This window comes from Liolophura sinensis, chromosome 8, assembly GCF_032854445.1.
Source record: "Liolophura sinensis isolate JHLJ2023 chromosome 8, CUHK_Ljap_v2, whole genome shotgun sequence".
Classification (NCBI taxonomy): domain Eukaryota; kingdom Metazoa; phylum Mollusca; class Polyplacophora; order Chitonida; family Chitonidae; genus Liolophura; species Liolophura sinensis.
Genome location: NC_088302.1, coordinates 21,922,694 through 21,946,891, shown reverse-complemented (window position 1 = coordinate 21,946,891; position 24,198 = coordinate 21,922,694). Strand labels below are relative to the sequence as shown.

General features: G+C 39.3%; 1 protein-coding gene across 2 annotated transcripts in view; it reads left to right on the top strand.

Moving 5' to 3' along the window:
• LOC135472885 (small conductance calcium-activated potassium channel protein-like) overlaps positions 1 to 24,198 on the top strand; it is a 63,646-nt gene that overhangs the window by 15,392 nt on the left and 24,056 nt on the right. The gene's annotated exons all lie outside the window — the stretch shown is intronic.

Genomic DNA, 24,198 nt, shown 5'->3' with positions numbered 1-24,198 from the left:
AGGTGACTATATATGTATGTAATGTCACATGAAAATATAGTTTTATGTTCCTTATGCACTAATTTTGAAGTTTCTTTTTGTTGCTGTTTCTTCGTATGCTGAGTAAAACTTTGTATTAAACGCCGTAGAAAATAAGTGTTGCACATGCATATATGTAAGTTTCGAAGTCTCAGTCAATACAGAACGAAAATAGATTACAGCCTATGGTCTGAATGCCTTTTACATATAGATAAGCCACAAAATAATGAGGCTCATTAACTGAAGAACTAGTCGCGCGATTCTATCACTATTGGTTGTGTTAACCTGGTTACATTCATTGGGGTGGTAAATGTGGCAGATACATGTATTCTCCTTTCTGGACAGTGCCCTTTCCGGGTCAGACCTCTCAGAGACCAACTGCAGTATATACATAGAGAAACTGTGAATCCACCGAAAACTGAATAACAAATGCACAAATTTGGCTGTGCCTGGAATCTGGTGATTAGTAAAGGCTCGAAAATGAAAACAATTGTAAGACATATAAAAGTATATGAAACGTCCAAAACCCAGTGTCCTACATTTTAGCACATACTCATGTTGTGTCCATCAAATTTCGCACAATAGGTGTACATCGATATTGTGTAGCTGAAATCTCTTCGAGGATGTGATCATGTACTTTGTAATGGCTCTTCTACCATGCGTCAAATCGCTCTCGATGATGTGATCATGTACTTTGTGAGCGGAATGTCTTTAATGTTAATGATTCTCATTACATTAATATTTACCTTATTGTACAGAAAATAATTAGTTCTTAGATGTACAGAAAGGGTAATGTTCTAGGTGACAGGGAACAAAATGTGCACCTGTAATAGTAACTCATCCTACTTTTCAAGAATGTAGACGTTCTTTGATGTCTAAGAATTAAGTGATGCTTAATTATGCGAGAAATAGGCATTTCACAAGTAAATGTCTACAGATACCTGAAGACTAAATGTCCTGAGATGTCTAAGAATGAAACGTTTTTTTCCAAGTGTGAATCAGTGCTTGAATGTTTTACGTTGTTCCAATAGATTTCCAAGAGGTGAATGTGTCGCTTGTGGTTCCATGTATGTCATTTATAAAACAATCCGTACATTAATACCTTAATAACATTTTGACAAAAATGATGAATTAAATAAGGCTGGTAACGTGCTCAGGGGATAATCGTTCGGTTTTAAATGATCTCCGTAAAACGTAATAAGCGTGTTTCGCACGAAATCCAAATCGAATTTCGTTGTCCAGAATGAACGTTCAGACTTAGCACAAAGGGAGATTAATCTCAATAGATCCTTAAGTGCATCTTCGCCGAAAATATGAACACTTGCAGTCAGCAGTGGACCATTTTCCATGGCTATTAAGCGATTTAGCGGTATACGGAACGTAATTACATGAAGGAGACTGTGCAATGAATTTATCAGCAGGGATGTTTTCCAAACGCATTGAACGTAAAAAAACTGGAGAAATCATTTCTCCTTGGAGATTAGAAAATTTGATAAACCCAAAAGATTTAGCAGACAGGAAAACTTCAATTGAAGTGTAATATGAAGTCAATTAATTTATTGAAAAAGCGCAAATTGAATCAAGTTGTCTGAGCATCTGATGTGAATACGCTCAGAATGACTTAAAGTTGGAGACGGAATGAGTTGGAATCTTTGTCATAAAGCTGGAAATTTTATATTATCTTGTTATTAAGGAACTGCGAACCTGTCAGAATTAACTGTCACCACGTACTTTACACGAAAGTCCAACTTTCTTCGTGATTCTTTGATTGCTTCTGCCTATACTGGTTGATGCGTTTTACTTTAAAAACCAAAATCAAGGACGCATGCGTCTGGTCTAAGAAATGGGAAACCGTTCATTACAATTTGCAGAAAGGGAATTCTAAAGGCTTTTCAGTGGAATATTTTATCTCTTCAGACGTGGTAATAGACCAGTGAATGTCTGTGGGTACTTAGCGAGCTGTCACATCGGTCTAGCTTTACGCAGCTTGACCTCTGTTCTAAGTAGATGGCTGGAACAATTGTAATGTACGATCTAACTGTACCCTGGAATCAGAGTTTCTTGTCCCTCGGGCATGGTGTTAATAACTCTAGATCTTAACTCAGACACAGGCCTGTTAGAGAGTTAGAACTAACCCTGGGACAGTGTGAGAAATGGAAGGGTGTGTTTAACTCGACGGTTTCCGGTTGCCATTGCACCCTGAGCCTTTGATAACCTGTTTCAATCAGCCTGCATATTTGATCGACTTTGAGGAATGTTATTTGCCCAGCGACACTAACATTATTCACCGTTACCAAAACACAACTGAATCACACAAAAACACATAGATCGTTTCTATTTATTGTGTAACTCTAAATTACTACTTTGACCATGGTCACACCACTGTGCAAACAGTTCCTCTCCGGCCGTACGTGAGAAGGTCTTCCAACAATCTGCGGATGGTCGTGGGTTTCCCCCCGTGCTGTGCCTGGTTTCCTCCTACCATGTGCCGCCGTCGTATAAGTGAAATATTCTTGAGAACGGCGTAAAACACCAATCAAATAAATAAATAAGTTTTGCGAACAGTACAAGTTTGTATCATGAACAAATTCAGGCTGTGATGGTAATACAATAAATACTATTACATCCACAAGAAGACACAGTATATGTACATACACTTTAAGACTTAATGAGTCATATGACTGGTAAATTGTTAAGTATGAAGTAAAGACCCAAGCGTGTCATAAATGTAAAACTCCCGTTAAATACTTGTTCATCTAGGTGTTTGTTTGTTGCCCAACCATCACTCATAACTTGGAATCTATAATTGTTGAAGAAGATGGAACTTCTGTTTAGTACCCAAGGTTCATGGACAGCTTTGTAGAAAACGTCGTTCATCTACCCGGATGCCTTCAAATCATTAACCACTAATCGTTTGTCTTGGCATGCTGAATATAGTCCTCTTGCCTTTATTTATCTTTTCTTTTCTGTTTGTGTATCCTGGCTCATTATCGCTGTAAGATTCGCTAGAGTGTTTTTTTTAGAAGAGTTCAGACTAACCTCGTCGAATTCAGCAAAGGCAAATATGTTTGAAAAGAGCTGCAGGGTGGAGGAAACATACAAGCTGTTCCAGGCGGACAGAGACATGGCACAGATTGCCCTATCATGTCCGTGTGTATTTTGTAATGCGATACATCGTTGGCCAGAAGTGGGTAGCAGTTTGTCAGAGTTGATCATTGAACAGTACTGACTAATTCACCCACTCTGGAATTGTCCAGTATGTTGTTGCATTCAGATATCCCGGTTAAGGAAACATAATGTTGACCGCTTACCAAAGGTCTGCCCTCGCTGTTCTTTTAGAAGTTTTAGATGGACTTATTCAAAATTTGATAGAGATCCTATTTTTTCATGCGTGGTCGTACAGAGCATATACATTGAGCCTACTTTGTGCAAATCTGTACGAGTTAAATCACGTCAGGTAGTTGTCAATTAATTGCTGCAAGTTACTTTCACTCATCGCATAGGTGAAATAAACCGCCATTTGAAGCAAACGCCATGCATTCAAATGAGCATGTATTCATTCAGACCTATATTAATGTTATTGTTTTCTTTGTATCTTTAATATCAATATAAAAAACAAAAACGTAGGACGTAAAACCAAAGCTGTTTGAAGAAGTGATATTTAGCAAATGATCACACGTATATGGAGAAATTCAAGCCGGCTTGCCAGATTGCCTTAGTTAGGGTTGTATTCTAAATGATGTGTCGCCATCGCGTAAGCAAAATAAACCGCCATTTGAAGGCAAACGCCATGCATTCAAATGATCATGTATTCATTCGGATCTATATAAACGCTATTATTTTCTTTGTACCTTTAATATCAATATAAAAAATCTTAGAGGGACCAAAGCTGTTTAACGAAGTGAAATTTGGCAAATGATCACGCGTATTTGGGGAAATTTACGTCAGCTCTTGCCAGATTATGTTAGTTAGGATTATATTCTAAATGATGTGTAAGTGCTTAGATGGTAACAACCTACAGGCTCACTATGGCAATGGCTTAAGTAGAATTTGGTAAATACAATACAGTGAGATTGGTAGTCCCATTTTAAAGCTACATTGTGTGTGGGAGTTAGGATAATCTTGATACTAACACCACTTTGTGCAATATTCCTTTCACCTAAAATTTGTACCATCGATAAGTTAATATTTCATTGAATTGAATTGAAAATATATGCATGTCACCGTTGGTGCAGAAACTGTGCACTATGCATATACATGTATATAGTGGTGTTGTGGTGAAACAAGAGATGTTTGTAAAAAAAAACTGTAGAAGCAGACATGAGCCGACAAAAAGGTGGTAAGAGTCCGAAAACATGGGAGAAAACAAAAATAAAAAGCGAAAAAATAGGAAAGAAGAAAGGTTGCCACAAAGTGGATGGCGATCACCGTTGACAGTAACTCTGACATTAACTTTAAAGTGGTTTACTGAGCCCATCCAACATTGCCTGGCAGACTTTTATTTAGACTTCTGTTTGGACCCAGATGCAATTATCTCTGGGCCACTGCACATTTCTTAGAGCATTCTTCCACTCGACATTTTCTGGGCGTTGTGCAGAATCTGGACTTTATGCGACAAACATCGCTATCATGAGAGGAATGGTTCTTACGCCACACGATCGCATCGATTTGGGATTACAGAGGATGCCGTTTTTTCCTCTTCACGTCGATCATTTATCTGATTAGGTTCGTTGGGTTTGTTTCAGTTGCGAATAACTTTTCCTTGATGTATAGCCGCTAGCCATTATCGTTATAGTCTGCTCTACCCATTAGTATTTTCCTTAATACACGTTCCTATATAAGCGATATCTTTGAAGATATGACGTAAGGTATACGGATACGTAGACAGCCATCTGTTCTTTCACACCATGTTCAAGCTATCATCTGCCTCATAGTATGGATAACGAAGGTTTCATGCCTAAACACATGGCGTAATACGACACCTTCTAGAGTAAATAAACGCGACTGTGCATTCGGTATTCTGATTTGACACTTCACTAGGTTCCAATACAATATATCGCAGTAAAAATCCTTTTCAAGACTTCTGTCTTTCTCAGCAATCTGTACAGGAGCACTGAACTGATGCAGGATTCGCCTTTGTTCAATTAGATCACCACGTTGGATATATGTACAGTTGCAGTCTTAGCACACCTGAGATACATATTTGAACATCGACAACTTATAAACTAGTATACCATACGATTTTGTACACTGATTTCATTCATTCATTTAACATTCCTTGTCTTTCCAGCATCAAGGAAAATGAATTGATTGAAAACTATTCAAAAATTGTCACATACGTATAATTAAAGACGTACAGCATAGGGAGTATCTATTTATTTATTTATTTATTTATTCATTTGATTTGTGATTTGTGGTCACACGTAACGGGTGAATATAGCCTCAGTCAGCGTTTTATTCTAACTGTTCATGTAACTGCATAAGTAGTAGCAATTTACACACCATGGCTTAAGCAAAATTAGATACAAAAAAGCAGTGATGTTAATTGTAATATGTTAGACATCATTCGCCAAGTTACTCAAAATGCAGTGTTTTCATCACATTTAATATAAAAACTCGTTAAAGCAATGCAAAGTGACATAGGGTTGTTACGTGCACATATCTTCAGTGAGACATGAGACCAGAACTGTAGGTAGTACGTCGCCTTGGTAGTTATATAAAGGTATTGCACGTGCGCGCTGTAAAACGGGGCCCAGGCCTCGTGCAGGCTTAGAAAACCCGGTTTATGCAGGAATACAATAAAAGAGACTACAACATATATTATTTCTGGGTCACATTACCGATCGTGTTTGCCTTCTACCATCCATTGTCCTCATGACATGAAATTGAAGGCTTTGGATACGACCTGGATACGGGCGCAATTATGTGATTGATCATTCTTCATGCATATTTTGCCACGGAGTAATATAACATTTGGCACGTGTTAAATGACGCGAAAATACTGACCAATTCACCTCATCACCTCGGCTCTTATCCGTTCTGTAATGGCAGAACCGGGAGTTCCTTGCGGGCTTTCCGATTGTTGCCAATCAGCAATATCGTTTAGACGTAGCACTGGACCTAATTCTGATAATGTTCACACCATTAGCTATTTTAGCTTAACACGTAGTTTGATTGTAGTCACCACCAAATCGCTTCGGGTAATATGCTCACACGAAAACTGTACTAAATATAGTTTTAGTGCTTTGTAATTACCAGTATTGAGCAGTGTTCTATAGCGGTTTAGTATTATTATTTTAAGTTTCACTCAGTTTGCTCTATTATAGCCAAGCATGGTTTTTTTTCCTTGTTTACCGTCAAAGTGCCTTCGGTAACATTCCGATATAACAGCTGTACTGAAAAGATTTGATGCTTTATAAATCCTAATATTACCAGTTGTACTACAGCGGATTTATTATTGTTACTAAAAAAAAGTTTACTTTTCTGGAAAGTTTTCAAAAAAAGAGATGAAGGAAACCAGCGAAGAAGAACATGAAGCTGTGAGACAGTTGTGGTTAAACGCTAACAAAGGAGAGATCCTACCATAGGGAAATGTCCACCGCAGGATGACGTACCTTATAAACGGATCAATACGTTCCAAGCAAACGCGTCTGGGGACCCAACAACAAAATTATGAATACGCCGAACGTATTCCCCCTAAAATGCAAGCCTTAGTGAAAGCACCCGATGGAGCGGCAAGTCGGGTAGAAGTATAGAGGACGCTTTCAAAGAATCGTCCTGGTTGATTCGCCTGGGGCGACAATGAAAATAATGAGGGAGAGAGAACGAGGTAGGGCGATTTGACGCCGATGTACGACAGCATTTTTACTTCCCCTTTGAGGTCACTGATTTGCCTAATGCATTTATGGTCTAGTAGAGGAAATTGGCTTTCAGTGGAATATAGGTTCGTTTTACTTCGCGAAATGGCTTTTTTCTGTGCATAGAGGATAAAGAATGTCGTATCGAAAGACTTCCTTGAAGTGTATGAATGAAAACAAGCCAGACGGCCACACGCGATGGAGGCGAACATCAAAGATTCCTGGTTAAGTAAGGATGGTGATTCCTTGTCGACGGTCAGTATCAGTGTTCGTTATTTTCATAATAAAGCCCCAATCCATGGCGAGTATTAAAGACCCGACAGCACAGCTAATTCATCTGCAGTTTAACTGTTCGATTCAAGTATTTATCTTCTTCTAGTGTCATTATCACAAGTTGCCCAACAGAAACATCTATATATGAAAAGCATTGCAATAGAGAAGTTCCAGTACGTGAATGGCTTAAGAAAGATGGCGCCAGAGGCCTTTCTAATATACCTTGCGCTCTGTTTGCGATTTCCGCAATCTTCTTTTTCTCGACATTTCCCTCCAGAAATGGGGAAAGGGATTGAATCTGCCCAGTCCTGTCCAGTGCCTTCGTCAAATAGCTTTTTACAGATCACCCACCGGCATGATGCTAAATTAGTTTTCATCACAGTTGAACACCGTTGTCACGTGAGATCGGTGTCTCCCATCTCTGACTTTCTTAGTTGCTGTGAGCAAACTCGCCGCACTGATCGGCATATAAAAATCGGACACCAGTTTAAACATGTATCGCGACATGTCTGTCATCTTAAAATATGCTGATCTCGGCAATGTCTCGCTTTGCACGCAGAATAAGGGAATTGGCTAGTCCCTTGGCGTTGTCGTCATGTAAATGTTTATTTAATACTGTGACATTCAGGACCACTGACGTCTGATAAATTACAACTGACATCACTGCATTTTTGTGCCTGGTTGTGCCTTGCCATAGTGCCAGGAAGTGTGAAAGTTGCTACTTTTTAAGCACTTACATAAAGAGTTAGAATAAAACCCTAACTGAGGTAAATTGACTAAAGGGTCGTATTTCATTGGTTATGTGTGACCATTTGCTAGCTATCACAGCGTCCTCACTGCTCGCTCAAAGGACCTGGTATGGTAAGGCGGAGCATCGGCCCCATTGCAAGACACTGCCCACCCTGCTGACACATTTATAAGGCGACTTCTTCTTTCGGTTCTCTTTACACCTGCTTCACAGCTATATGACACGCGAGTGAAGCTAGTCTGTATACGTGCCAACGGTGTATAAAACATGAAGTGAATAAACGGTAGCCTATTCCATTCAAACTGAAACAAATTTGTCTGTATTACACATTGTAGATTGGGAAAATGACTGTCCCACAAATATATCTTTCTGAAAACTTCTCGAGCACGGCGTTAAGCAATCCAATGAATAAATATAAAACAAATATTTAACCTTCCAGCCTTACAATTCTACTACACATTACACTAAACATGACAAGTTAATCACGTATGATTTCGACAAATTTGCTACATGTTACGTATTAGAATATCTTAACAATTATACATTCTAATCCATGGTATTCCGGCCGTACGTGGCAAGGTTTGCCAGCAACCTGCGGATGGTCGTGGGTTCCCCCGGGCTGTGCCCGGTTTCCTCCCACCATAATTTCTGGCCGCCGTCGTATAAGTGAAATATTCTTGAGTACGGCGTAAAACACCAATGAAAAAAGTAAATAAATAATTCATGATAACACTTATTTAATGCAAGATGGTCTTAACTTTAATCACACAGAAGTATGAATCTAAAGAGAAAATTCAAACTGAGATTCGAAATCTTTCGCAACAATTTACCTATCCTCCACAGCGACTTCGTTAATTCACTCTACTATGAAGGACTCCGTGCTGACTTCAACAGAAATACGGATCTTACACTTACCAAAACATCACAAAAGTGATCACATTATAAAGTTTATGAAGTGAAATATTCTTGAGTACGGCGTAAAACACCAATCAAATAAATAAATAAATATAAAGTATATGTTTTACACATGAAGACAAAGGTTAACAAAATCGAGATTTTGACAGTATGCAGAAATACATACGTGAAAGTTTCAGAAAAACATTTTTTCTAGTTAACGTTGATCTTCATACAGTAAATTAAAACTAGCCTACAGTGCCTCATTTGAGCCAAAAATTCGCCGTTTTGGTCGAGTGTGCTTTTTTCGCGGATTATCACTAAGTAACTATTTCTTTTATGGCCATATAACTTTTATGGGCGTTTCGACTAAGTTTTATACTTCTGATTCGGAAATTTACAGAACTGCTAAATTGCACGTTCTTATCGTACTACTCTGGAGCCAATTCTCCGCGTTACTTTACCAGGTCTACAAAAGGAAAATTTATCATAGACATTGTTAGGGACGTATACATAAGCGCTGGCGTTGTCCGCTAACAGAAGGTTTGTGGAGGCACCAGCTTGTTTTACCTAAGGCCGACATCTCATGGGACCGATCGTTTGATCTGTACTTCTGATTATATTGCCTCAGATCGTACCGACTCCACGGTTCATCATAGGTTCAGTCAGCCGTAGCATTGGCAGTCAGCGTAAATAATTAAAAAAAGAAAACAAGAAATAACCGTTAATGATGATGGGGGCGGACTTTGATAGCGATTATTTTTCGTTTGAGGCTTTCCTTTTTGAGTTTGTTGCATTCAGTTTTGGATGTAATGTGCCGATCAGTGAATTGTTTGGCTGGTAGAGTGCCGAGCCCCAATTCTATGCCTTGTTCATGGGTATCTTCCGTCAGAATGACGACATATTTCCCAACGATATTATTTACCTTGTTTACTTTACGATCGAGCATACTTTCACTAAATCAACGTAAACCCATTCGTATCCGCACACACTTAGACAAGCCCTGATGATATTTGCATTTCCTGATGATCAGATTTGCAAGGAAACAATGTCTCTGGAATTATTGATGGTATTGCAGTGTCATGTGACTCACTACGTAACCTTGGAGACCAACAGATATACCATAATCGATCAATTTTACTGGATTCATGATTCATATAACCCGGGCATCTGTTCGCTTTGAAAACTGTGTCACCGATTCCCTCGATTGTTTGTTTACTGTTGGCAAAGTGCATTCTTTGGAAAAGTGCTAACATTGTAGCTTGCGGTTATGTTTGTTTAAGACATTCACTCCGACTAGAAAGGAAACTCCCGTCAACTAATCTTTGCGTTTAGTGAAGGCACAGAACCTTGTGTTCCGATTGGATCTTGATTTGTCACATGACGGTTTTGGCAAGACAATCGCGATCCTGCTTGTTACTCATTTACGATTAAAAATTTGAAGTTGTACCGTACTTCATGTAAGCAGTTTATTTGAACCTATGGTACTAAAGCAAGACATGCTTCATGCTTCACTTGTACCACTTTCTGAAGCAATAATGTCAGTTATTCCATATCCTTCAACAAACGTCTCGTTTCTCGAGGATGGTAAAATGGCATGAGCCGGGATACTGTCAGTTAACTTCCAGTCCTATCAAGGGCTTTATATCTTGTGTGGAAAGTATTTAAATGTTAATATTAGAGTGCACGTGGGGCTTTAAGTTGTGATAAACTTTAGTGGAACTTCTTTTCCTGTGTGAACAACATGGTCCATATTTCATGTTAATTATTTTTCTGCCCCACTTGTCCGTGTGAGATTTGTTATATTTCATCAAGAAAGCTTTACTGCGCCCAAGACATCTTGTTGAGGACAGGTTCTACACTACATGTTAAGCAATGCCAAGAACAAACGAGAACATCATGAAGCAAGATTAAGTGGAAAGAAAACTTTTTAAAAAAGACACTTTAGGGTTAAAAGAGCAAATTTTTTTCTATCTGGTGGTGCCGGCTGCATAATTTTGCGATTTTTCCTCGCCATACACGTAAAGCCTGAAAAAGGCAAAGCCGGCATGAATCGCCGAGTCCATCGCGTCCTCCATGTTAACACCCTGAAATTTATATTGGGGGTGTATTACCTCTCACCCAATGAGAGTCGTTAAAACTGCCGGCTTGTTCGTGTAAACTCGGAACCTACGTCCAACATTCCGGTTTTCCGATCGTCAAGCGCAAAACGAACTGTACTGTTCGCTACCTTCTGGGAAGAAGAGTTCTACTGGAAATGTACGAACTGCACTTCGGCGGTTTCCGATTGCAATTCTCCTCCTAGCACAGAACACTTCAGGCCTAGTTCTTAGACAAAATGGAGTCGCATACAGCGGATGTTGGCGCTAACTTATAATTTGGCGCTGATTTATAATTTATCAACTTGAGGTACATATTAGAATTTTGTTTATGATATGTATCTGCGAGGAAATGCATATTCTTTTCAATGGTATTTAAATTTTCTTCTCCTTTACAACGGTTGCAAAATTCAGGCGAAATAATAAGATGTCTAGCACTGAGTTTAATGCCTTAAAGGAGAAGAAAATTGGGGGGAGGGGGAGGATAAAGGAACTCAGTTATGTGACCACCTTACCGTGATTATGGTAGTGGAATTGCCGGACTTTTACCTAATTGCAAAAAAAAGAATCTCCAGCAACTATGCACTGAATTTTTAAGATTAACTCTCAATAAACGGTTTACAGTCAACCGTGGATTGGAGAAATGCTCGTTTTTAACGTCTGACGTTAGTATTAACACTGTCCCGTTTCGCTGCTTGTTACGATCAATACACTAAATTAATTAGTTCAAAGGCAGTATTTCCGAAGACCAGCTAGGGAATGAAGTACTTTATTAGTTGTTGAAGTATCGCTTCCCAGCCCGTCCCTAAACTCACGGTATCAATCTCAGACGTGTGATCGCTCGGTTCACAGTTTGCCTTATTGGTGTGTCGAAGCATTGAGATATGGTCAGAATGGACATCGGGGAGTCCGTAACAAAGCCACAAGTAGGTTTTGCACAAACATAATTATGGAGCCTGTCAAGGAAATAGTGAGTAATGTCTTGAGGGATTTAGGCCTGGCCATTGGGACTGGTCAGTGGGTCTGGTCAAGCAAAGGCGAAGCTGACCGGACGTAAGTCAAGTGTATTCAAAGTCAGTGTGCAATTGTAGTTGCCCGGGGTCGTTTTCCGTTGACTATGTAAATAAGGATCAGAGTGATGTGTGGCAAAAGTCGATTAAACTAACACAGGGTGCTGAACGGTTGGGAGTATTCACTGAAGAACATGCATCAGTGGGCTTTGCTAAGTGACTTCGGTACCGCATCAGCAACTTGAAATAAGGTGAAAATGAGACTCGATACAATACCATGCTAATGCGAAACAACTATGTACCTACATATAAGTATATAGGTATAAAAGTAAGATTTTTCTGATGTAAACAAATGATAGAATAAAAAAACAAATTCGTCTTCCCTCTCAACTTTCTACACCTTCATATTCTTGCATATATATATATATATATGAATGAAATGTAGTCCCTGCAGTTAATACTTGTTGATTTTAGAACCCTCTAAATTTAATAGATACTAGTAGGCCTACTACATCTTCTCTTTCAGTCGGCAAATCTGTACTTTTCATTTGAGCAGCGGGTGATTGAATGTGAGAATTCAGTTAAACCCTCTACAATGACGATAAATTCTTTAGGCGACAAATGGTTCAATATCCATTGGAACGGCGGTTTTGGCTTTTTTTTTTAGCAACTTCTTGAATACGTTTAACACTTTTTAGATGGACGATTCAAAGCAATGCACAGCAAAACAAAATTAGGTACGACTGTGGAAGGTTTTTTCCCCACCTGTTATCCGACCAGTCTGAAGGGGAATTAGTTCTCCTTTTTTGTCATTTCACAGAGCTTTTCCTTTTGACAGCTCATGACGTTGCCTAAATTATAGCGTTGATTAGATCCGTAACAAACTATATAATTAGGAATCATAGTGTCTAGACAACGGACTGATTGGACTAAATCCGTTTGCTGTCATAACAAATGATGACATTTGCCTTGAAGGAGCCGCGACATCATAAGCAAGCATGGTAATTCCCCAGCTTAGTCCAAGAACACGTGCCTACTGGAACAGACCTAGGCCATCTGGTAGCCATGCATATTTGCCAGTGCATGGAAAACCGAAGTCATATTTTGTTCAGTATTGTGCATTATGGTCTTGAAATATTGAAACGACACAGTAATGCTCTGCATTGTTATAATAAACAAATGGTTATACTTTATTTTGAATTATGTGATGTTCTTGTTATTAAAGGCTTTCTTTTCTGTTTGGCAGATTGCCAGCATTTACGATACACCCACATAGCTTCAGTTAATTCCTGTCTATGGTTACAGGAGAGTTTTGTTGTTAATTAGTTTGCCATTTCCATTGTACTAAACTATTAATTAACAGGATTAAAACATAACTCTGTAATATTTTCACGTGATGAAAGTCGACTTTTAGCATGCTCATTTATATTTAGTAAGACTTATAAATAGTAAAGCTGTTCTTTTTTTTGGTAAAGGATCATGGTATTTTCAATCGACACAGGGCGTGTGAGTGACCATTAGTGTATTAAAATGGTGTTCACGCTAATATTTCCTGACCAATTGTAATGACAGGATGTCAGCTGTCACGCCACGAGGTCGGAACTATTACACGTCATTATGGTCATTAGCCTATTAGAGCTGATTGTGTCATCTTATTTGAAAGCATACAACCTTGCTTAACAACATTTAACGCCTAGCTTGAAATGTTGAGAAGGCAATGGTTTTGCCAACATTAAACCGGTGGTATGCCTTATCTACATGTTCGCACCCAGTACGTCTGTTGACTAAGTGATGGTTACTTGGGGAAATAAGCCGGTCCTAGCAATTACAACCCATGGTGTATGACCTAGGTTATGTATTAAATTCGATGCTTTGCCTGCACGTTTACGTTGGCACGCCTATGTGGCCAAAAGAGAGTTTTCTTCCAAGAAAACTGGCTGCCGTCGTGGAGAATACGTCCAAATCTTCGAAAAGGGTCTACATGTACGTGCAATACCTAGAGGAAGCTAACTGAGCACGCCATTTAAACGGCGGTTTGTTGTATCAATGTGCTTACTGTGCTTGTGCATGAAGAGGGCAAACTAGCTGATTACGACCAGTTCAACCGTAACAAATAAACTGGCGACAACTGTATGAAAGGGCTACCCTTTTCGCTACTCCGGCCTGAGCTGAGCTGACGATTTTTCTCTTGCAATGCTCTAGTAATACGTTGCGCATAAACTGCTCGAAGAACTTTAATCCGCTATAAAGGTTCCCCCTTGCAATATGTCTTGCTCCTTTTGGACACAGAAAGACACAGGATTGTCTGTCAATCGCACCTGAAAACCCCACAGCTTAAACCTCCCGTTGATTTCTGTTTTCACTGTCACTTTCTGCTGATATCTTGTCGGTCGCAAATGGCGGCTGTTGGATTGGGCTTGATAGATGGCTTTGTACCAAGGCTCCAAACTGTGCTGTTTAATCTCGGCTCGTTGTGTCAGCTTACCAAACACCTGCCTCCCCAGCACGAAGGCAATATCAGGTGAAAGTACAAGTCCAAACTATGCGTTGTTGCCCAGCAACTTGGGGGCTCGTTTCTTGTTTTGCTATCTCACGTTGCTGTGCTCGACAGTTGCATAATAAAAGTAGGGTTGTGTGGCAGTTGGTTTCGTGAGGTTTAATACACCTAAATACCCACGCGTCTCTATATAGCAGATGAGACAAGATGAAAATATCGGTCATTTGAGGCAACTTGACTGTCCGGTCTCGTCCCGATGCCGTTATTGGATATACGAGACCGTCTCTGGAGTTGACATTTCTCTCAGAGGCAAGCTGTAAATCGTACTGCGTACTCGGCCATTAATATTCAAACCGGCAATGGTCACGTTAGTTGTATAGACGAGCTTGATTATTATGGGTAAACGACAAACGGGGCTAGCCAGACAGCTGCCATTTTAATGGCCATTGGTGAAATATTGCTCCATTTGATTGCATCGTCCTGTCATTAATATACTCTCGAGAACTCACATATATATATAACTCACGTGAACTAGCCGCCTTATCATTGTATGTGTTTAGACATTGAAAAATTTAAAACAGTTTTTCATTGTTTCAAAGACATTTTTAATTACAGTGTTCATATTCTGAGATAACTTTTTATTATTTAATTGGGTCAAGAATTTAGGAATAGTGGAGACTGGAGAACTTTGAGTAAACCTGCCCGAGGGAGCGTCAAGCAGTAAAACTGGAAGGGGTTGGATTCCAGTCTGCTGCCTCACGGGGTAGAGCCACATCGACTGCAGTTGTCCCGATGTACATCAGAAAACCCTCCCACCACAGTGGAGTATTTCACTCATAGAACGGCGGCCAGCATTATGGTGGGAAGGATATAAACGTTATGACACTTTAGTGCGAATACAAGGCTTAACTCTTAGCACACCTCCAAATAGTTACACCTTCAAAAAACTGCTAACTTCAGAAAGCTACTGCTTCAGTGTTCGGAAGTAGGTGTTTTTTTTTTGTATGACGTCAAAAAATAATGTATATGAGACAGAACATTTTTAATTGGCGGTCCACCAATGAAAGCGACATCAGCTGGTGAATACGGAAATCAGTGGTACTATATTCTGAGAGAAACTTAGAGCACGGTGTCATACAAAATGACAAAGAATGCGGAAGTTAAATCACTGAACATTTACTACAGTCTCTGTTCGCATGAACAAGAGCCGATCGATGGCTTGAAGTGGTAATATAAATGGAAACGCTTGGAAGAACAAAAAGAACTGCGAAAATGTGAAATCTTAATCGCTTTGATCCAGTCGATACTGCTGTTAGTGGAGCGTATACAGTATCCGTTGGAGGCCAGCGTCGTATTTTTATGGTGACTTTGCGTGGTAGATTGCGTCGACTTTCTCGAATAGGTTCCTTCCGGAGGGTAATAATATAACCGGATCAATAAGGCAACCGTGGTACAGACAAGTAATCATCAAGTCCCACTACGTGATTTCGAGAGAGACCCGCTAAACGAATTTATGTGAGATGGCTACGGACTATCCATGAATCTACCTGGCGAGTTAATGGCGATGCTGGATGACGTTTCACCGTATAATTGTTTTTCCTGGGGATTTTATGTTTCCTTTGACATCATTTAAATGTTATCATGACGATATCTGATTGTAGCAGGGAATCCCTTTGCTTTCGTATTAATAATGCCGCCTCAATGGGTCACCTCCATAGCGACAACAGAAACCAATTGTTACTTTGGAGGCGGACATAACGGTTCGCACCCACAATGTACCGATGGTGCGTAGGCTTTTCCTCGTAGAATAATTCGGACCAAAGCTGTCTAGTCTTTTACTAATTCCCGACTTTACGATGACGATATGGGGGCTTTCTCACGTATTACAAGAAGAAAGTGGCCACTCGGTATTGGACTAAAGTCGCCATTGCACGCAAAAAAGGGTATTGACCTATAGCCTAAAGCTTAGAACTAAGCAAGCACACAGCACGATTGCCAATTTCTTTGGCTCTAGCGACCCTTCAGCTAAGATCGAACCTGGGCAGCTAACCACTTGACTGCAAAATCAAGTTCACCATTCACAGCGTTATTTGCACGGCCTTTGTGAGATAGTGAGTTAGACGTACGTTATGGTCTTCAAACAAATCGTGGGGTAAAGGTGCGATATATTTATGGCATATCAGCAGATTATCGGTTTATCTGTCATATGAGTTCAGTAAATTGCCGCTGAAAGCTAAGATGTATTTATGGCATCCACATATCAACACATTATCGGGCATCAGATATATGAATTCAGTAAATCTACGCTTAAAGCTAAGTTGTGTTTAGGGCATCCAGATATCAACAGATTTATCGGGTTATTAGATATATGAATTCAGTAAATCACGGTGACCTTTACGCGTCAATGGAGTGTGAGGTCAGGTATCTCACACATACTTTCAAGCCTTGCAACATTTACAGCCGTAACAAACAGTTATTAAGAAACTGAGGAAGAATAGAAGAAGAAAGTGATATCCCATCAGCATCCAAAAGCCCACCAATATGCAAATTGAGCCGCATCTGGAATAAAATCAATGTGGCGTGTATTTTAAAAAGCACCGAGTTAGCAGTGAGATATAAGGATCATCTGATATGTGTTCGCCACATGTCAAAATATAGTAATAATTGAAATATAATATCAGTTGCCGTTGGCATTTAGCGCTGCGCTCCACTTTGTGGAACAGAGCTCCAGGCCATACAAAATGCCAAAGAATCTTCTGCTGGTTTGTTTTTTTACTTGTTGGAATGGGGTAGGACGTCGCTTTCCACATTATTTCGTTCGTACCTGGGCAATGTCTCCCTGTGTAATGCCGTGGCACCAGTGCCGCTATGTTTACAGTGCTGCCTTTTTTTGAATACCATTTCCAAGACACGAGACACGACACCCGAAAATGTCACTGTACACCTTGTACAAGAGCTTGGTCAACATTATGTATACTGACTGTCAAATTACGCGAAGGGAATTCCCAGATGTTCAATTCTACAATGTTGGACAAGATATTGGAAAAGTGCTGAAAATCCCACCCCTTCTGTTTTCCCTCCAAATTTTCACTCCTCTAGGTTAAACATGTATCACCTGGTAGGCTTAGACGTTAGTATTTGAACACGGGAAATTGAATTTCCGTTCCAGTGGGGCACACCGATTCGAACTGCTAGACCGTGCCTTGATCTACATCTGTAAAACACTGATCTCAATAGGACCTCATTTCCCTCCAAACAGCTGAGGAACGCCTGTTAACCGAGCTCCAGAGAGTGCCTCCAGTCGACCTATACTTAAGCCTCCGATCTCCCAGCAACATCACATCTTCTCTTCACTGATACCATCGCCAGTTCTTGTAAATATAAAGGACGAAAGGAGATTGAAGGTCACATGGGCCACAGCAACACCTGTCCTCGCTGTTGTTCATTGGTTGGGAAACATCAACGTTTTCCCTTTAGACGCAAAGCATGAGGACAAATCGGGAAGATTTGGTTTATTTTCCGTGCTGTGCAACGGACAGATGGTTCAGATAGGCCTAGTTGTCTTACAAGTTTTTTGACTTGCCTTTAGATGCGAATAACGTAATGAATGTAGGCTGCGCCACAACTATTTTCGTTCAGAAATTTGTTTGTTGAACATAAATTAAATCTATGTTATTAAATCTTCAGGGTATATATCCTGAATATTACTCAATGTTTAAAAGGCATACATGGACTGAATTTTAAGAATCATTTTTATTTAAGACAATTAACAGTGTCTGGATGTTCTGAATACTGTAGGCAACACAAAGTTTTTTTTATAAAGTGGAAGGGCAGGTTCTTCATGGAATATCATTCTGTCATTCATTCTGTCATTATTAATGTCTTTCTGAAATTCCAGTTTATAGTGATCAAACGTTAATCGACCTTTGGTTTATAAAAATCGTACATCACATGCACTCTGTAAAAGCTACTGTGTACTGTGATACACTGTGTTGTGGCATGAATTCACATCTATATAATTTTGTGTACCAGCATATCCACAATGACTTATGTATGTATATGTGTAGCGCTGATACAGATATCAGTGTGGATGTGCAAATTTGTACACAGTCGTCTTGGGAGAGTACATGCATACACTAAACACAGCTTTAATTCTGTCAAAGACGCCTGGATCATCTTGCCAAAACAATAAACTGTTAAATTTAACGAAAAGCCTGTTGTCTGAGTGATGCGACTGTTGTAGTAGATTAGTCTTTTACATATAGCACACATATTCCATTAACTTGAGGGTAAAATATTGCATTAGACTAGTATGTTGAATAAGACACAGTATTAGGTGATAATAACAGAATGCATTCTAGCGTCACTCAGACAAAGGATTTTCTGTTACAATTCACAGATTATATTTTAGATCGGAAGAGAGATTCACAATTTTCAGTGCCATTTCACTTTAACTGTTATGTCAATGTCCACATTTTGGGTAAATACAAATAGCGATAATAGTGTTACTTTATCAATTGTGTACATCAGATCAATCGCCATATCATCTGTGTTTTTGTCCTTTCGTTACAAATAAAACTATGCATTATACCTTTTTTGGTTTGGTCAAAGAAGAAACCTGAGTGTCTGGAGTAAATCACCAGCCTTTGCTAAAACCTTTTGCTTCTCCACAGCAACTTTAGTGCCATCTAAACGCCATGCTATGTTATATATGCCTAATTTGCTTGTATAACTGTTCTTCATTAGCCTAAACGCGACACATTTATTACAAGGTATGATGAAAATTTGGCAGCTGCCATGACTTCAGGAAAGGCATCAGTTTGCTGGTTTCTGTGTGTGAGGGCTGAATGCTGCATCAGACTTTGCTGAATTCCAGGGTAACTAGTAGTCTAACCACTAAACGCATGTTTTTTCCAACCTGTCTTGTGCGCAAGGAATCAAACAAGAAAACTGACTTGACAATACGATTTAAACTCAACTCACAAAAACAATATATGAATCGATTATTGCTGTCGATAATTTTTTTCCAGAGCACATGCCTCATGTCATTGGATGGACCGGATTCAGAAGTTCTTTATTGAATATCATGTTGATATATTATATTTCTGGTATTCATTTACTATAGAATACATCGATTAAGGGTTAATGACTGTGTTAATATGACAGCCGTTGTATTCTGCTGACGGTTGCATTGTGCGGACGACAGAATCTATTTTATCATCTTGCTGTTTTATTGTGTTAAAATTGCATTGATTTCAAGGTTGTCTTTTGTTTACGGTTAATGCAAAACGTCCTTTCTGTGGTTGACCTGTTTACGGGTTTGACGCCTCCATTAATGATTAAGGACCTGCGTATCCCTGAGTTCATACACGAGTGTTTGCCTGACGTGTTCAAATTAAGAAGTGATGGAGATAGGTCTTGATTTATTGGCACTTACAAATGTTTATTAGCGTACTGGCTGTAACAAAAGGATGTCTTCTGGCACCTGAGTGATATATTCTGTCATTACATAATGTATGTGTGGAGGCAAAATAAAGATACAAACAAACTTTGTGTTTTGCTTATGTCCTTAAAATGCAATGCTCAAAAGCCCCAATAACTTACTCTACACTTGCGTTGACCTAAAACTTCGTGTCTAAAATGTCTTTCAACCACAGTTTGCTCAAGATCGGACTGGTCAGTATGAAATTTAAGTAGCTGCAGTCATGATGTGAACGGTGATAGCTATAAAAATAATTTTGCAATGGTCGAGAAGTGCCCGATTAGGGGCACTAAGCTGGTCTTGCTGGTCGATGACGTCATTTGCTACAATTTTTGACGAATAACATTCATAAAATAGAGGGGTTAGTAACAAATATCAAATATCACTCAAAATTAAAAATACAGATTTAATTTTTTTTAATGATTTCTTTCATTTCCCTTATAATATTTGTTTTAGAGTTCCATTTCATGTGTCCTCTAAGTTAATCACTATGTAGCTACTTGTGAGAGAATTTAACAACAGGGAGATGTGTTTTTTTTTAATATTTAGTTATTCACGAGAACATTTAGTTCAATGACAAGCTATTGTAGAAGTTCAAATCCTGCAGACAAGGCCATATGTTCAGGACTTTGACTATTTCTCTTTGTGTATCACCTGAATTGTTTTTCTCTTTTAGGAAATACAAGAGAACGTGAGTAGCCCATGTCCCCTCCCCAACGTCTCTTCTGTCTCCCATGTCACCTGACCAGGAGCTGAGAACGGGGTTTCCCCGTGTCCGTCAGCTTCCCCTCTATGCCGCTTGGTTCTCGTCCCGAAGTGCTACTGTTAAAACTTCCTCTTGCAAATTGTCCTCAGCCAGAATAATTTCGATCGTCTGCCTTGTGTAATAAACTTTTACAAAAAGCAATGATTAACATTTATATTGACTATCTCTAGTCCTGTTTTATAATATAGCAATCTACAGTAAAATCTTGTTTTTTTTTTCATTATTTTAATCATCGTTTTGGCGTCTGTTAGAAGAAAGAAAGAAACAAGCCAAAAAATCTACATTTCGATAGTATGGATTTTTCTAATACCTAAAGTATTAGCAGTAGCAATCAATGTTACCCTCAGCCCACCCTCCCTAATGTGTTTGGCGAACCAGGCCAGATTGGACTTTCGGCTACTCCCAAATCCCCCGACGCTCTCTTGGTTTCGAACTGTCTTGGTGACTTCTGGACGAGGCCAGCAGCGAATCTCGGCTGAGCAAATGTCCCATACCACCAATCCCCAGTGGTACACCACTAACCTTTTACGTGATGGCTGTAAAGCTTGTTCTAACACAGAGCAAGATAACTAATCCGTCAGTAGTATTTTCAGCTGCATATTGTTTCCTAGATTACTTTTTTAAAAAAAAGAAACCAGTAAATCTTGGATGATATTTTTGGCTGATAGTATCAAACAAAATATTGTATATACTGACCCGAACATAGAGAAACTTAAAGGTTAGATTGCTGTTGAAAACGATCGTGTATCATTTTTTTTATTATTATTTATTTATTTATTTAGCGCTTTACTTGCCTTGCGTGCCGAATGCCGTGAAATGTCGCTTTGTTAGTCTTCACTTTTTTGCGCATTCCTGGTCTTTCCTTTCAATGCCAAAAAACCCAAATAAATAAATAGAGAATGTCAAAAAAGGCGATGCTGAATTTGAAAAGCATCAGATAAAATATTATGTATTTATTCTGTTTTGTCCGTGTACGCCTAACACAATGGAAAGACAGGAATGGTTGACTGCGCTTTGCTTTATTTCCATGATAAGAGTCTTGCTTTATAGCCCTTTGATATCTTATCTTGGAAGACCAGCACTGTGGCTGCTGATTGTATTTTATAATAGACCTGTTTTCTTTCAGAATGACTTATGAATGAATGATTCGGGTGTTACGCCACTTTGGCAGTATTTCAACCATATCGCGGCGAGCATCAGTTACGTCTACAAACCCTGTCCAGGAAACTACAGACTGGGGTGTTCGTTTTCTCTTTCTGAACTTGAACCTGTAAAGTGACTCAGAGAGTAACAAAAGAAACGAAGGCATGTAGTTCAAGAAGCAGCAAGACTTGGGTTTTAGGCTTGATTCAAAAGTGCCATTGTTTATTTGATAGATGTTAAAGGTCGTTGCTAAGATTATTTCAGTTATACGACAGCTTTAGGGTAAATACGTCAAGCACACTAGGCTTACACAAACAAACACAGTAGGGAAAGTTACAGCAGATCGCTGTATACGTCTGTTTGATCAACACAGCCTAGTCAGACGAAGATGGAGTTTCACCTTTTCACCCGAGAAGTAGGTCTATGTCCCTATAGGCTGAACTCTTCTATTTCATTTGGGAATTAAAATCGGATTGATTATTTGACGTCTCAGTCAACATGCATTTAAATGTGAAGGCTTTCACAGTTTAAAACAATTAATTAATCACTTTTTTGTAGCGCCACTATTTTTTAATTCCTTTTCTACGGTTCAGTGTTTTCCTTCATATGCAGTCACAATTCCTTGATGACAAAAGGTGGTGGAATGTGATGTTAACTTAACATTAGCCTAAAATCCCCACACAGAGCACCTCTGTGTGATTACATGTCTTTTTATGAGTCTTTCAGTTTAAAGTTACTCACTATTTTTCTTGAGAGTTTTCATGAGGAATATATTAATTTCAATGGGTATGTATTTGGAAGATTAGCTCGTGAAGCACGTCGTGTCCTCAAAGCACGTCGTGTCCTCAAAGCACGTCGTGTCCTCAAAGCACGTCGTGTCCTCTAAGCACAGCCACACTATCACATCCAATAGCGCAAGAGTATATATACACACAGTTCAACTGCATGGAGTTGAATTAGTCATAGAGAGCATGATTTGCATGGCATGATCGATGGAATCAATATCTGTACATATTCATTGTTGGGGTAAGTATCTCCCAAATTCCAGTGGGTGTTTTGCATGGATGCACGTTTACACAGATCCCACATTTAATGATATTATTTAACTTAAAGGCTGTCAACTGCATGATCTATAGCGCCATTAAAGACCTTCCGATATGGTCAAAAGCTGGATAATTGCCCTTCAAGTCCTTAAAGCTTGGGGTTCACAACCCTGACTGAGGCCGATTGCGGATGTCAGTTCACTTCACTTAAGGAACAAGGAGTCACGGGTGGTAATTTCTGCTTATGAACAATTTGGAAATAATTAATTGTTTTCTAATGCAGAAAATCAGATTTGAATGCCTGAATGGAGCTCTTATTACTTTCGACCGTATATTACTCACAAAATCATCTATGGATGGGTCAGTTAAGCGAGAGGCCACCATCTTCTCCAGCAGTTTTATTAAATCAAACGACCAACGACAAAGAGGCTGTTCAGCACGAACGACATGAATCAATACTTTTCAGCTAGTGAGACACCCCCAAAATTAATAGCGCTACATAGGAGGAAATTTGAGGCGTTAAATTCCAAGGAATATATTTGAGATGACCAAAAAAAAACATGATTTTAGAAGAACAGAATAATGATTACACCCAAAACAACTTCATATTAAAAGCCTTCAGAAATTATGTGGCTAGTGGATAATCTAATGTAATAATGGATTTTTTGCTCGGGCGGGTCGCTCTGATTGTCTCAACACTTGTCGAGATTCAAACCCCAGTGTACTTGAACGGAACAGGAAGAGCAAACAAATGTACTGAATATGTTTACCATATAGTCATCGATCTGATTACAGAATCGAAGTTTTCTGTAGGAATTACCACACTTTTGTCCAAGGAACGACTTACAAACATAACCGCCCAGCCACATGCTTCTCATAATACCATTGGCATATCACAGTACCCACTCAAGACGTGAAGCACATGCCTGGTCTAAGAGCACGTGGATTACTAGCAAAAGAAACCGTCGACAAAATGAGCTTAATGGCTGTGTTGGGATGCCTCCGAGTAGGTAATCCAGCACGTTCATTGTACTGAGACAGAGCTATGTCAACCCTGTCCGCGTAGAACCCCATACCACACTCACTTAAATTGCCGCTATTTTACCAAGTTCATTCTTGTAGAATCTATAATAAGCTCAATGGAATAACGGTCGCAACTGGCCCTTAGAATACTAGAATCGTGAGATTAGCTGCTCCATGTGGCATTTGCCATCAAAACGTGCCAGCCTATTACACAGGATAAATCATAGTTAATGAATTTCAATAATTAAGTTACAGATCATTTAAAAAACCCGAAACTTTAATATTCTCAATCTATTGGCAGTACCGTCTTTTCTGTTATAAAGGCAGATCTGGCTACTTAAACAC